The sequence below is a fragment of the Spea bombifrons genome, chromosome 4, assembly GCF_027358695.1.
Source record: "Spea bombifrons isolate aSpeBom1 chromosome 4, aSpeBom1.2.pri, whole genome shotgun sequence".
Lineage (NCBI taxonomy): Eukaryota > Metazoa > Chordata > Amphibia > Anura > Pelobatidae > Spea > Spea bombifrons.
In genome coordinates this window covers 64638030-64650145 of record NC_071090.1, presented here as the reverse complement: position 1 = coordinate 64650145, position 12116 = coordinate 64638030, and the positions used below count along the sequence as shown (strand labels likewise).

The 12116-nt window shown below is 33.6% G+C and overlaps 1 protein-coding gene across 1 annotated transcript in view; it reads right to left on the bottom strand.

The window, feature by feature from the left end:
* Positions 1-10728, bottom strand: part of GRM3 (glutamate metabotropic receptor 3) — a 118052-nt gene extending 107324 nt beyond the window's left edge. The window contains exon 1 of the mRNA XM_053462152.1: positions 10040-10728. The gene's annotated coding sequence lies outside the window, so the exon portion shown is untranslated. The remainder of the gene's footprint in view (positions 1-10039) is intronic.
* Positions 10729-12116: the final 1388 nt, after the last annotated feature.

The following is a 12116-nucleotide window of genomic DNA, read 5'->3' as shown; positions in this document are numbered from 1 at the left end:
GTGGGAGCAAAGGTAAAACAAAACTTGTACAATCTGGCACTGGTATAAGCCTGCCTTTTAGATGCGAAACAAGCTGCAATGTACGCAAGAAACAGCAAACTGTTTACTTTTAATGATACTTGCTGCTTTATTGTTCATTACAAAGGTCAATGACAAAGGTCATAACATCTGGCATAATAATGCATGAGATTATAGTCCATATTTAATGGTACAGTGATACAATTTATTCTATTTTAATCATCTTGATCTCAATATGTTTTATCTGCTATAATGCTTACTGAGCATTGTATCTATCATTAATAACGACTTATGTGATGAACTAACAATATTCTCCTTAAAATGTTTACGTTATAATTACCACACTTTGAAATTGAATTCAAAGTAGTTACCCATATGCTGTTAATGTTTTCTTCCCATTTTGTGAATTGGCTTCAACTCATAATTCTGGTATTTATAACTATTAAATACAATAAATCGTTTTGTTAATTTTTATTAACTCATCTCTATACTAAAGTTAAAATAAGCCATTAAATTGTGTGTTGACAGGGTCCAGTGCGCAAGTCTTCTTGTCGGAACATCATGTCAAGTTGAGATGCTGTGAGACTGTTTAATTGGCTCAAATGTTGATACAATGCAATCTACTGAGATTTGCCACGAGCTACATGCCAATAACATTGTAATCACTATTGTTTGATCAATTTGTACATACATTTTTTTAACATATACTGTACATTAAATATATATAACAAGCAGTGAATCCATGCTAATTATGTTAGTGATTTTTATTTAAATTAAGTGTGTTTAAATACTAGAATTATTAAGGTCTCCCCATGACGTACCATGTGATATTAAAATAAAAAAATGAACATTAAGGGAACTGGTGAGAGAAGAAATTTGATACCTGCAACATCTCCCAGGATATTTATTAATGTATTCAGTTAATAAAATGTTTGTGCTTTTCAACAGTGTTTATGGATTTAATTACTTCATTTAAGATAGATTGTTGTTACATTTACATAGGTATTAAACATAATTTTGTATGGAAAGTAAGAATTGTTAAACAAGTATTGGTTACTGGCAAAGTGCCAGTGACGCCAGCCTTGTTAAAGTGATTCTTACTTTCGTTTTGTTTCTGTCCATGGTGCTGACATAGGTAAATGAACATGCATGGTAGATCCTGCCTTTTTCATCTACAGATTACATAAAAAAATTACATTTTATCACATTTTATTTACAGCAGATTCCGTAACAGTATTACAAAGAGTAAAAAATTAACGACATTAAATTTGATAATATACAAAATTGACAATAACACAAACTCATGCTATGGCTTACTTAGCTTAGAATCTCTTAAGATATCTTTTTTAAAACCCATGATTTCACCACTTCTTTTATTTCCATGTTAGGGAACCATTAGTGGATATTAACCAAAGGTTTGGATCAAAACCTCTCAGGCTGCTGAACTTAAGGGCAAAAAATAATAATAAAGAAATAAAATAAAACAGGTATTAGGGATTTGATTGCAAAGGGCCTTCATGTTTAAGAATAAAGGGAATATTGAATTGTTAACCACTGCCATGTTTCAATATAAGTAAAATTTGATCATAATTGCATTAGTTTCATTACTTCAGATATTTGCTTATGAGGAAAATCAGACACATGACAGATTCTGAATACCTTCAGCATCTTAAAAATCTTTTTTAACATACAAGGAAAAGGGAAATAAGTACAAAAATACTTGTGATAATACCTACAGCTATTTACTTTTACAGTAATTTAAAAGAAGGGACCTCAGCAAAATGCACTTGCAGTATCTTATAGTCAAATTATATGTCAAGGATAACTAAGTAAGAGGAATTCATCTCTTTCGCATTATGAAACCACAAATGAGTCGCCAAGTTGGATGAAAGTTTCTCGCTTTTAAGTCCAAAAGAACCTTCTCACATGGTATTATCTTCTTTATGTGTAATATATACTAAATATAATGCTATTTTTATTATGCAAGTATGGGTATGATAATATAATAATATAATATGTGCTGCGTATGCACATAATCAGCTCCATACTGTATGCATTAATCTAAACTTAGCTTTAACAGCCTAAGCCTTGCCACAACTCATTTAGGCCTTACAGTCAGTATTCCTACTCTGTGCAGATTATCAAGTATTATTACCCTGTCCAAAGAAAGGAAGAAATGCAGAAATAAATGAAATGCAATAGAATAGCTGCAAGGAATCATAACAATTCATTAATAGCTCTAACTCGAAAAAAGGAGATGATAAGTGTATTGTTCTCTTGATGTTTTATTGTATGATATTGCTTTACGGGAACCCTAATCACTTTCTGCTAACCAGCACTCCCACGTGGGATGAGTTTTTGTTTGAAACAGGTACACCTTCCCAGAACTGTAATGTTTGTCGTTTTTATGGAATGTTTTAGCTGTCACGGCTAAAATGGCACCTTTCTGATCTAGGTATGTCAATTGATTTATTCCTTGATCAACCTATTTTAATTAAACATGACTAATCCAGATGTCTTGAGATGGCAGCTGCCAAAAGAATAAAAGATAAAGTATCACGTGCTGTCGCTCAAAACCCGCTTGTTTTTCAGTTGCAGATACATAGATTTTTACTCATATAAACATCAGTTTTCAATTTTAAATATCTGGTTTTTAGTCATCAGAACTGTTTTATATTTGTAAAGGACATGGTAGCTTATTACTGTAAACCTATCAAATATTCCTATCAAATATTTTGTTCTGCATACAAACACCAAAAAAGAACCTCTCGTCTGTGTTTGGTCAAGTTTCTTTTCCCATTTTATAAAAACACTTTTCAACATACAGTAGCTCTGTTGCCCTAATTATTGTGGTTGCTGGTTACCCACTGCAAAACTCTATTACCCTAATTGCTGTAGCTGTTATTTAACTGCTACACCACCAATTATACAGAATCCTGGCTTTTTTACTTGTTTCAGAAAACATTAGGCCTCTTTTATGTGCCCTTCTTGGATCACACAATAAACTATGTGAAGTATGAGAACCGTTAGAGAAGTATGCCCAAAATGTGCATGATGTGTGAATTTGACCTGGTTGTATTTACTGTATATATATTATTACTAGTCATTCCTGTTGATATGTGCAGTGCAGATGCTTCATTTCATACATTGGAAACATATCATTTAGATGCCATGGGGGAATCAATCATTGAATGTAGTGCAACAAAAATACACATATGTTACAATTTTTGTTGATGATATTATATGTACCCTTAACATGGGTAATGAATAATTAATGGCATTATATGAGAGAGATTTACTTTAGTCAATTGCAATATATTTCCAGGCAAAAGTACCCCTATGGTTAGAAATCCACTCCATTCTTTCATCATCATTTCTTGGCATTGCCTTTGCCCCTGTGGATAAGGGGCCTTGAGGTGTAATCATTAAGATATATATATATATATATATATATATATATATATATATATATATATATATATATATCATGACATTAAACATGTCTTAAAATGTAAGTGGCCTTAATAAAAGATGATTTCTATTTTATTTGTATTTATTTTTGTCTCTAGAATCCAGCTACATATCCTTTTCCCACTTCACAGAAGAGATGTGTGGAGATGTAATTAATGCAAAGACTTGTCATGATGTGTTTTGAGCAAGTTGTGACAAATTTGCCTGTTAAACAAGGCTGTTCTCACTTCCTAAGGAAATCCTCTTTTGTAGTTTTTGTTTTATATTCAAGGCTATTTGAAACAGTCCTCTAGTTGTCATGGTTAAGCTTCATTTTTTCAACGTGGGCCTCATTGTTATCATGAAACTATAGTAGTAGTCTTGTAAAGCTGTTTTTACAAAACCTAAATTCCATACAAGAGCACAGAAGGGATTCAGTCATGCTATAAAAATACTAGGAAAACACAAGTATGGTATAAACAGGCCCTCTAGATACAATGGCGGCTGTGTGTGGAATCAGAAGCAAAACCTTCATAAAAAGGGGAAGCCCAGGGCGGCAATTGGGTTCTTATCTCATTTTGCCAATCTTTGCCTGCAATTGTATCTTACTTTGATTGGCAAAATTGATGTTGTATGCTTTAGTGTGTTCTGGAATTATAGTCCATTGTATTCATATAAGTATTTTTTTTACATAACTAAATAAAAAAAATAAAAAAGGTCAATGATCAAAATATTGACCCATAATGTCATCGTGTACCGCTTAACTGATTTTACCCAAGCAAATGAAGTGTGCATTCTGATAAATCTACAGCCCCTTCCTGCTCAAGTCTTAGTGTCAACTGGTTGAGAAGGGACTGGAAAAGGTAAGGTCATGGACAACTCTACCACATCAAAAGGTATGCACGCTTTTCAGATATTCAACAATATTTGTCATACTATGAGCCTGTATTCCATTCCAATTTCCCATGAATGCTGACAGAATGTGCTAGATTGCTGTACCTATATTTATTTCTCATCTCTACTTACCTTCTAAACAGTCTGGTTGTATGTGTTTATGTTTGACTGCGCACATAAGAGTTACATCTCACATTTTATCTCCCATTCTGAATTAAATGGATATTATGTGAATTCACCGTAAGTCATCATTTATTAAATAAGTCCTCGCTGCATGTCACCCAATTACCTGCATGTTCTAAAAATATGTACTTAGCTTGAAAAAACACCTGTTTTCCCAAAAACTAGTAAACCACGACACACTATGTATTTTCATAATTAAATAAATATAAGCTTTTTTTTTGGATTTAGCTGGCTTTTGTATTAATGATATTATTAATTACATTAATTTATACCTTTGATTTAATAGAATATTAAAGTATATTAATATAATTATATATTAATCATTAACAGTCCATAAAGTCCATAATGCTTTGCGAGCATCTTTACCTGATCAGGTTTAAATTTCCCTTGAGAATTTAAAACAAGAACATTGTGTGTTGCCATTTGATCTTTTTTTCCTGTTTAAAATCTTCTGCATTTTTGGAACAGAATATCTATTCATTATTCCTTTTAACTTACTTATATAGAAGAAACTTTTGCAGAAAAATGGCTTAACAGTTCTCAAAATTAGAAATCGTGTCATGGCATCTTGTACTTTTTATTCCCAATTAACGAAAAGATTGTAATGCATGAATTTCCAGATTTCAGGAACGCAAACATCTGGTGCAAAACATCACATTACACAAAATGCTGTCTTTTTTTTAGAAATGTTGTTATGTGGCTAGTGCAATTAACACTGAAGAAACAACATCAGCAATTATATCACACAAACACACAAAACAAGAAGTTGTCCTCTCCAAATGTACAACACCAAGAATTAGTATTATCAAATAAAATTCAATAAAGGCTAAAGCGTGTCTTGAACCTGTCATGATTTAACCTATTAATTCTTGCTTCTACACAAAGGGCTGTTTTAATTGCCAGAGGTAAATCACAAGCAATTCATCACCAATCCTCCTACAGATTGCAATTGGGGAGAAAAAAAAGAGTTAAAACAGTGATGCAACTTATCTCAGTTAATGAATCTGAGACAATATATCTTTTTCTTCTTCAATGATCTCATTTCCCATTGCAATCTATGCAAGGGCTGATATTCAATTACTTGTGCTAGATTTATCGTCAGTGTTGATACAGACCAACATCAACAATCCACACACGCTACTCAACCTAAATAAATCATTCAGTTTTCAGTATATATAATATTTCCAAAAACACATAACGTTGTTGTTGGTCAATTCTATTCAACAAATGTTTATTTTGTATGACATTTTATGGCATGTATGACATCGTAAGCCCAGGCAATGGGAAAATTTATAATCCAATCACATAATTTAGTCAGTATCAATAATGCACACAATAAAGTGGTTTTTTTTAATGAACATATATTTCCTGTATATAATAAAACATAATATATATATTATGTTTTTGAACACAGCTTGTTCATTAAAACCTAAAAAGGAAGGCCCGTGTAATGTTTCAGCATGTAGTAGGTTAAATGAAATTACATGGATCTTTCTACAACTTAGCATTGTAACCAGATGTTAATATTGATTCCAACCTTTCAGTGCAATCAGTGAATTGCACATTATGCTTTGGTACAAAAAACCACCATATTTTACTGGACCCAGGCAATCTCATCCCCCATCCTACCACTATTTTTCTGATAAGCTTTCCTTTACAATACTAGGTATATGGTTCATAATAGTTTCTCTACATGGGCTACGCCTATTACTGCAGTGAGTGTGGGTTTCATAAATAAATAAATGATGCCTCAGAGAGAGTATGAAAGAGTATGAATAAAATAAAACACCTTGCAAAGACAGACCTTCTCACTAGCCAATAAAAAAGAAAAGCTTTCCTATACCCCCCCAATACAGAATATTCTCCTATTCCTATTGGCTATGCTAATACTTTGTAGTCAGCTACTGTGCACCTTGATGGCAAGGACATGTTTTTAAGAGGCTACCCTTAGTATACATATATTTTAATCAGCTAATAATCCATCTATAACCGCTTCATAGAATGTTTAGAACAACTTATAATGACAACATTGTGCCAACGCAACTTGATTACCATGCACAAGCAATTTCTTTAACTTGATTGAAATTAATGTAAATGTTATATAGGTTCTAATATTATATCATTTCTATGGTGGTGGGGGGGGGGGTATTGGGTACAATGCTCAATAATAATTATTTTCCAAGCCTTTATGATTAGCACTTACTTTGTCAAATAAAATATGAGGTTGACTGAATATATCTTTTTAGTTCTAATTATTGAAAACATATGGAACGTATTCACCCAAAATAGTAGTATAATAATTAATGTAGTAAATCAATATCAACAAATTGCCTAAATATCAAAACAAACATTTATATACTGAACATTTTTTTTGTATTATCATATTATACATTTAACAAATAACTACAAATTATTTTGAATGAAATGTTCAAATTATAATTTTTGTAAGATATTAATAGGATTCAGGTTTTTTTTTTTTAAAATAGCTTGAAAGGTAACAAAACTGAATCGGAGTCTAAGAGTAAATGTCTCCTCATATACTGTGACTACAATTGGAGCGAATGGTGGCTTATTCCATTGGTCATTTTTATGCTAATAAAACAGCAGCCTGTGTTCATGTTAAGAGGTTGTGACAAGCTGTTAAGCCCTTTCCTGAAATTGACAAAACAAATGAGCCCAAAAATAAACACTGTACTGCCATGTAAGTGTAGCAGGCACCTCATTCCTACCAGGTCAATGGGAAAAAAATACCTACCAGGAGGTTGCAATGGTTCCTAGATTAGTTTTTTAGTTTCAACCATATTGAGAATATAACAGGAAACGTAACTTATTATCAGTATGGGGAAGTCACATTTTTTTATTTATTTTTTATCAGAGAAGCCAACTGTTTTTGCTTCACATAATCAAGAGGTGTTGCACAATACAATACTGTTAGGTGTGCTGTTCATACATGGGCATTAGATGCACAAGTTTGCATACTTCCTTGCTTTTACCCCTTGCAGGATAAAAGTATGGATTGGACCCCGCCATCATCTGTACACGGAAATGGCCCTCTAGCCTACTGAACGGACTAATGTGTCTTTAATCTGGAATAGATAAAATGGAATGGCTCTGTGGAGTGTTTCACATGAATAAACTCTGGAGACCAAGGGGATGCTGCCAGATTAACCATACACAAACTGACTTGACACTTCCAATAAACATACCATATACCTGGCTGAAACCCTATGACTATGACATTTATGCTTTTGTAAGAAATGGTACATTAATCCTCATGGGTATATATATGTTACATATACCGCAGACATGTTGTATGCTTAGATATAGCTAGAGTGCACTGGTTGATACCATAGAACAGAGCAATTTTATCCTTAGGAAGAGGGATTTGGGGCTTCTACTCTTCCTCACTCTAATGGTCTTTGCATGCCTGGGGGAAGCAGGGGCTCTGCAACAAGTAGCTATATAACTGGTAGCTTATCCATTAGCACATCCGGGACTCCTGAGCTCAGGGCCCCTAAGCAGTCGTCTAGTGTGCCTAATGGCCAATCCAACTTTTTTAATAGTGATCTTGACTATAACTCTGGTGGGCTAAGAGTTCTTTAGTATCAAAGAGGCCACCCCATAATACAAACTGTAAAGCACTTAGCACGTTTGCCACACCTACACGCATAAAAATGTTATAACATGCATACGATTCTATTTCACTTTGTGAAATTATTTCAGAAGAACAATAGACCACAGGGTGTGATTACAGCAAAAATATATCTTGCTGTATTTCCACTGCAAAAAAATAAATAAATAATTTACAAAGTCAAAAAGGTTACCTAAAAAAGTAAAACCACTCTACAGTAAGAAAAAACCTGAACTGTGCCACAAAGTGCTTCTCTTATAGTATGTGCAGTTTGTCAGACAATGTTGAGTGCTCTGACAGTGTCTTAGTATCTTCTCCAATTCTCCTTTTACCAGTCATTTGGAATGTCTCCAAAAGATACATTCATCTACATCAAGAATCAACTGTTATTGGTTAATTAAAAATACAGCAAACAAAACACCTTTGAATTACTATCGCCAAACACATACTGGAACAGCATGATCCAGAACAACATTATTAAACCTATTCCAATATTTTTGGCCCCCAAGGCAAAGCCATTTTCAGAAAAGGAGAAACCCAGTGTGGATCTCTGAATACTCCGCTGGTTTCATTATTATTTGCAGTAACAGACAAAATATGGCATGCCCAAGGGATAATATGCAGCTGTCAGTTCCTAAAAATTATGCTCAACAACAAATAATTTATTTCTGGCAATATCTGTGTTGCTACTAATAAATATTGTTAGGCTAGAGACCTTGAAGTACTTAATGGAAACTCCAAGGTCTTGGGGAAAAAAGGCAGTGTAGTGTAGTCACAAAAATGAATAAGGTTTTAATCCTTTTAGCAGGGGACTTGAGGGAAAGTAATTCCATATACTGAATATATTATACTCTCATTAAACAATCTCTCTTTTTGATAAATGACCTGGCATGCACAGAAACGCAACCATATCACTTAGTCCTCCAATGTGTTAAACATGACTCTTATGTCCAAGGTCAATTAGCTTTTAATGAAAGTTGTAGGTAATGAACATATCTAGTTGTAGTCATGCAACTCCTCCTGAGGGATTATCATTTGTTAATGTTCAGTTACTTCTTTGTTTCCACACATAAGAACCCCTAGGAAACCACTACTGCTAAGACTTCCTACCTGTTTTTTCCAGCTGTGGTCACATCTGACGCTAACCCACTGAGCAACTTCTTTATTAGGGATGTGATTCACAAGGCTAGTGGGATAGGATTTTCTGATAAATCTAACACAATAAGTCATGTTATACTAAAAGTGAATCTGCCAAGTTTTAACTCAGACAAAGGGATTTTTTTATCTACCAGGGATCCAATTTTATGGTGTCAGTTTACCAGGCGTTACTTTTTTATAATTCCGATAAACCCTAAAACATTATAACTGCATACTTGCCTTAATAATTATGGCACAGTTTTGTCACATACCCACCAATAACATGATGATTTATTTTAACAATCAAGATCGTTATAATTCAAACATTATCTCTTTTTAATTGATATTGATACATCTGCTCTGATTTGTCATACTTGCTACAACCAAAGGTTACATCATAATAAATTAACACTATTTGTCAACATTTGTTCCAGTATTACGTTGTTTTTGTTTTCTGATCACACATTATTATTATTTCAAAGCTAAGCAGGTATAGTGCTGAGTGAGGACATGTTGGCCAGCGACCATATGCATACACAATAAATTACAATGAGCTTAAGTACATTTGCCCAAAGCATGTAGTGGTTCTACAATGCACCAGGATGCTATTGGTATTTTCCTCACAGGTATAAACACTGGAGGTCCCATGTGGAAGCATAGAATCAAGGCACTGAAGGTTCACAAACCCCAGGAGAAGGTCACACGAGAAGTAATTAAAAGGCTTACCTTGTAAAAGTATCATCCTGAGCACATACCATAGACTGTATAATCCACACCATGCACCATATGATAAAATAGACATCAGATTCAGGCTCAAACCGTGCATGCATATAAAAGAGAACTTCACAATGCCCCCTCTGAAGACTTTCTTCTTACTTTCATTCAGCAGGTCCTTTCTTAGATGCTTGAGATGTTTCTTATTCCTCCCAAACATCAACTACAAATTATTTTCTCATCCGATCTTTTCTTAAAATTGCATTTTCTTAGAACAAGTCACATTCTTTATTCCTTTTTCTTTCCCATTTCATGTAGAACACATTGTGTCCATTGGGACCGATCCAGCTCCTTTTAATTATGCTGCTGCAGAGCATAAATGTGTATTGTGATTTTTTTCCCCCCTTAACACGGTGAAACGGTGAAACTTTGATGATTCTTTGCTTCTGGCATCCCTGGCAGATCTGCTGGACAATTAGTCCTTGGAGTGGTCTCCTGCTCCCATGCTGTGACTTAATGAGAGGACACACTTTTTGCATTGACAGCAGCTTACTTTGAATGGTGCAGAACAGGACACAGGATTATTTCACAACCAGCTCCAAAAGCACTAACAATGCTCTCCCCAGCAGCATATCTGCTGCTCTACACAGAAACAAGCCAGATCATAGCATCACCTTCTTTCCACATTAAACCTCAGACACACCCACACTGACGTCACATGCCACTCACACATCCCTGTCTGAAGATAACCTACCCTGTCAAGGCTCAATAAAACATGTCCCACTTATTTAATTATTCAGATAACCATATGACTGTATTACTTTTTCACACATTCCAGCTACTTAATTCAAAGGGAGAGCACTGCACTTCTGTGCAGCATGTGATAATATCTGTCTTTTAACTCTTTACTAGTCATCAGTATTTCACTGCTCAGACAAAATATTACATTTCTAATTAAATTATAGATTAAGAGTAAAGTATACATGATTTGACATGAACTGCCTTATGCACTATTATAGGAATGGTTGATTGCAGGTGAATGTGTAACATACTGGAAAGCAAAATTACACCTATAACAGCATTTCACCACTAATTGATTTCTAGATTCCTGCTGATCTGGCCACATCTTAAACGGGGATGTATTATTATTTTAATGACTAATCAAGTGGTGAGGATGCCCACTTTCTGATGCTCCATTTGCAGTGTATTGCAATTCTCATCAAGCACAGTCTTCCCCAGATGAATGTTGTGAGGTTATAGAGAACCTTAAATATTTCAGAAATGTCACATTTCAAGGAAGGCAAACATTACAATCCTATATGTTTAGCACAATTTGGATTTTTCTTAATTATCTCTTGGGAATAGTCAAGAAAGCCAAGTATTGTGTAATCTTTTTGGTAGCACAGTTGCTAGGCAATCCTTTCTTTAATACTAACTTTTTACAAATTTATCTCTTAAGACAGTCTTGTAAAATATGCAGATGCTTTTAGGTAGTAATAGCAAAATTGATTGTGCACTTGTTCCAAACAAAACAAAACAAAACAATAAAAAGTAACATTTTATATTAATTTTACAATACCTTTTTAGTTCTATGAAGTTAATTTATATTAGTTTAATTCATTGAGATAATAAATATATGTAAACATTAAAAAAAATACAATACACAGAACGTTTTTTTAACAAACATTTTAATGGAGAAACCTTCAGTTAGGATTTTGGTCTTCCTAATATTTTATATAATAAATGTAACATATGATCCTGAGATTAAATTGTGTATTATATGATGGATATAGTGCATATGAAAACATATTAAAACTGCCATTTTATCTCACTTCTGTACATAGGATCAACGCATAGCCAAAATGTACGTTTTGAACATATGTTTCTGAAAATATTGTAATAAAAAAATACATAAAAGCCCCTTTCACTTGATACATGTGGTTTTATTTATTTTCAATCAAAATAGACAGTGATGTGTGTATTCTAAATGTTTTAGAACAGGTACATTTATTAACTGTCTTTATAAGGCTGAGGAGAGCTGGCAACATTCAGCCTAAGGGGAAAGCCTGGCCAAGTATTTAAGTAATAA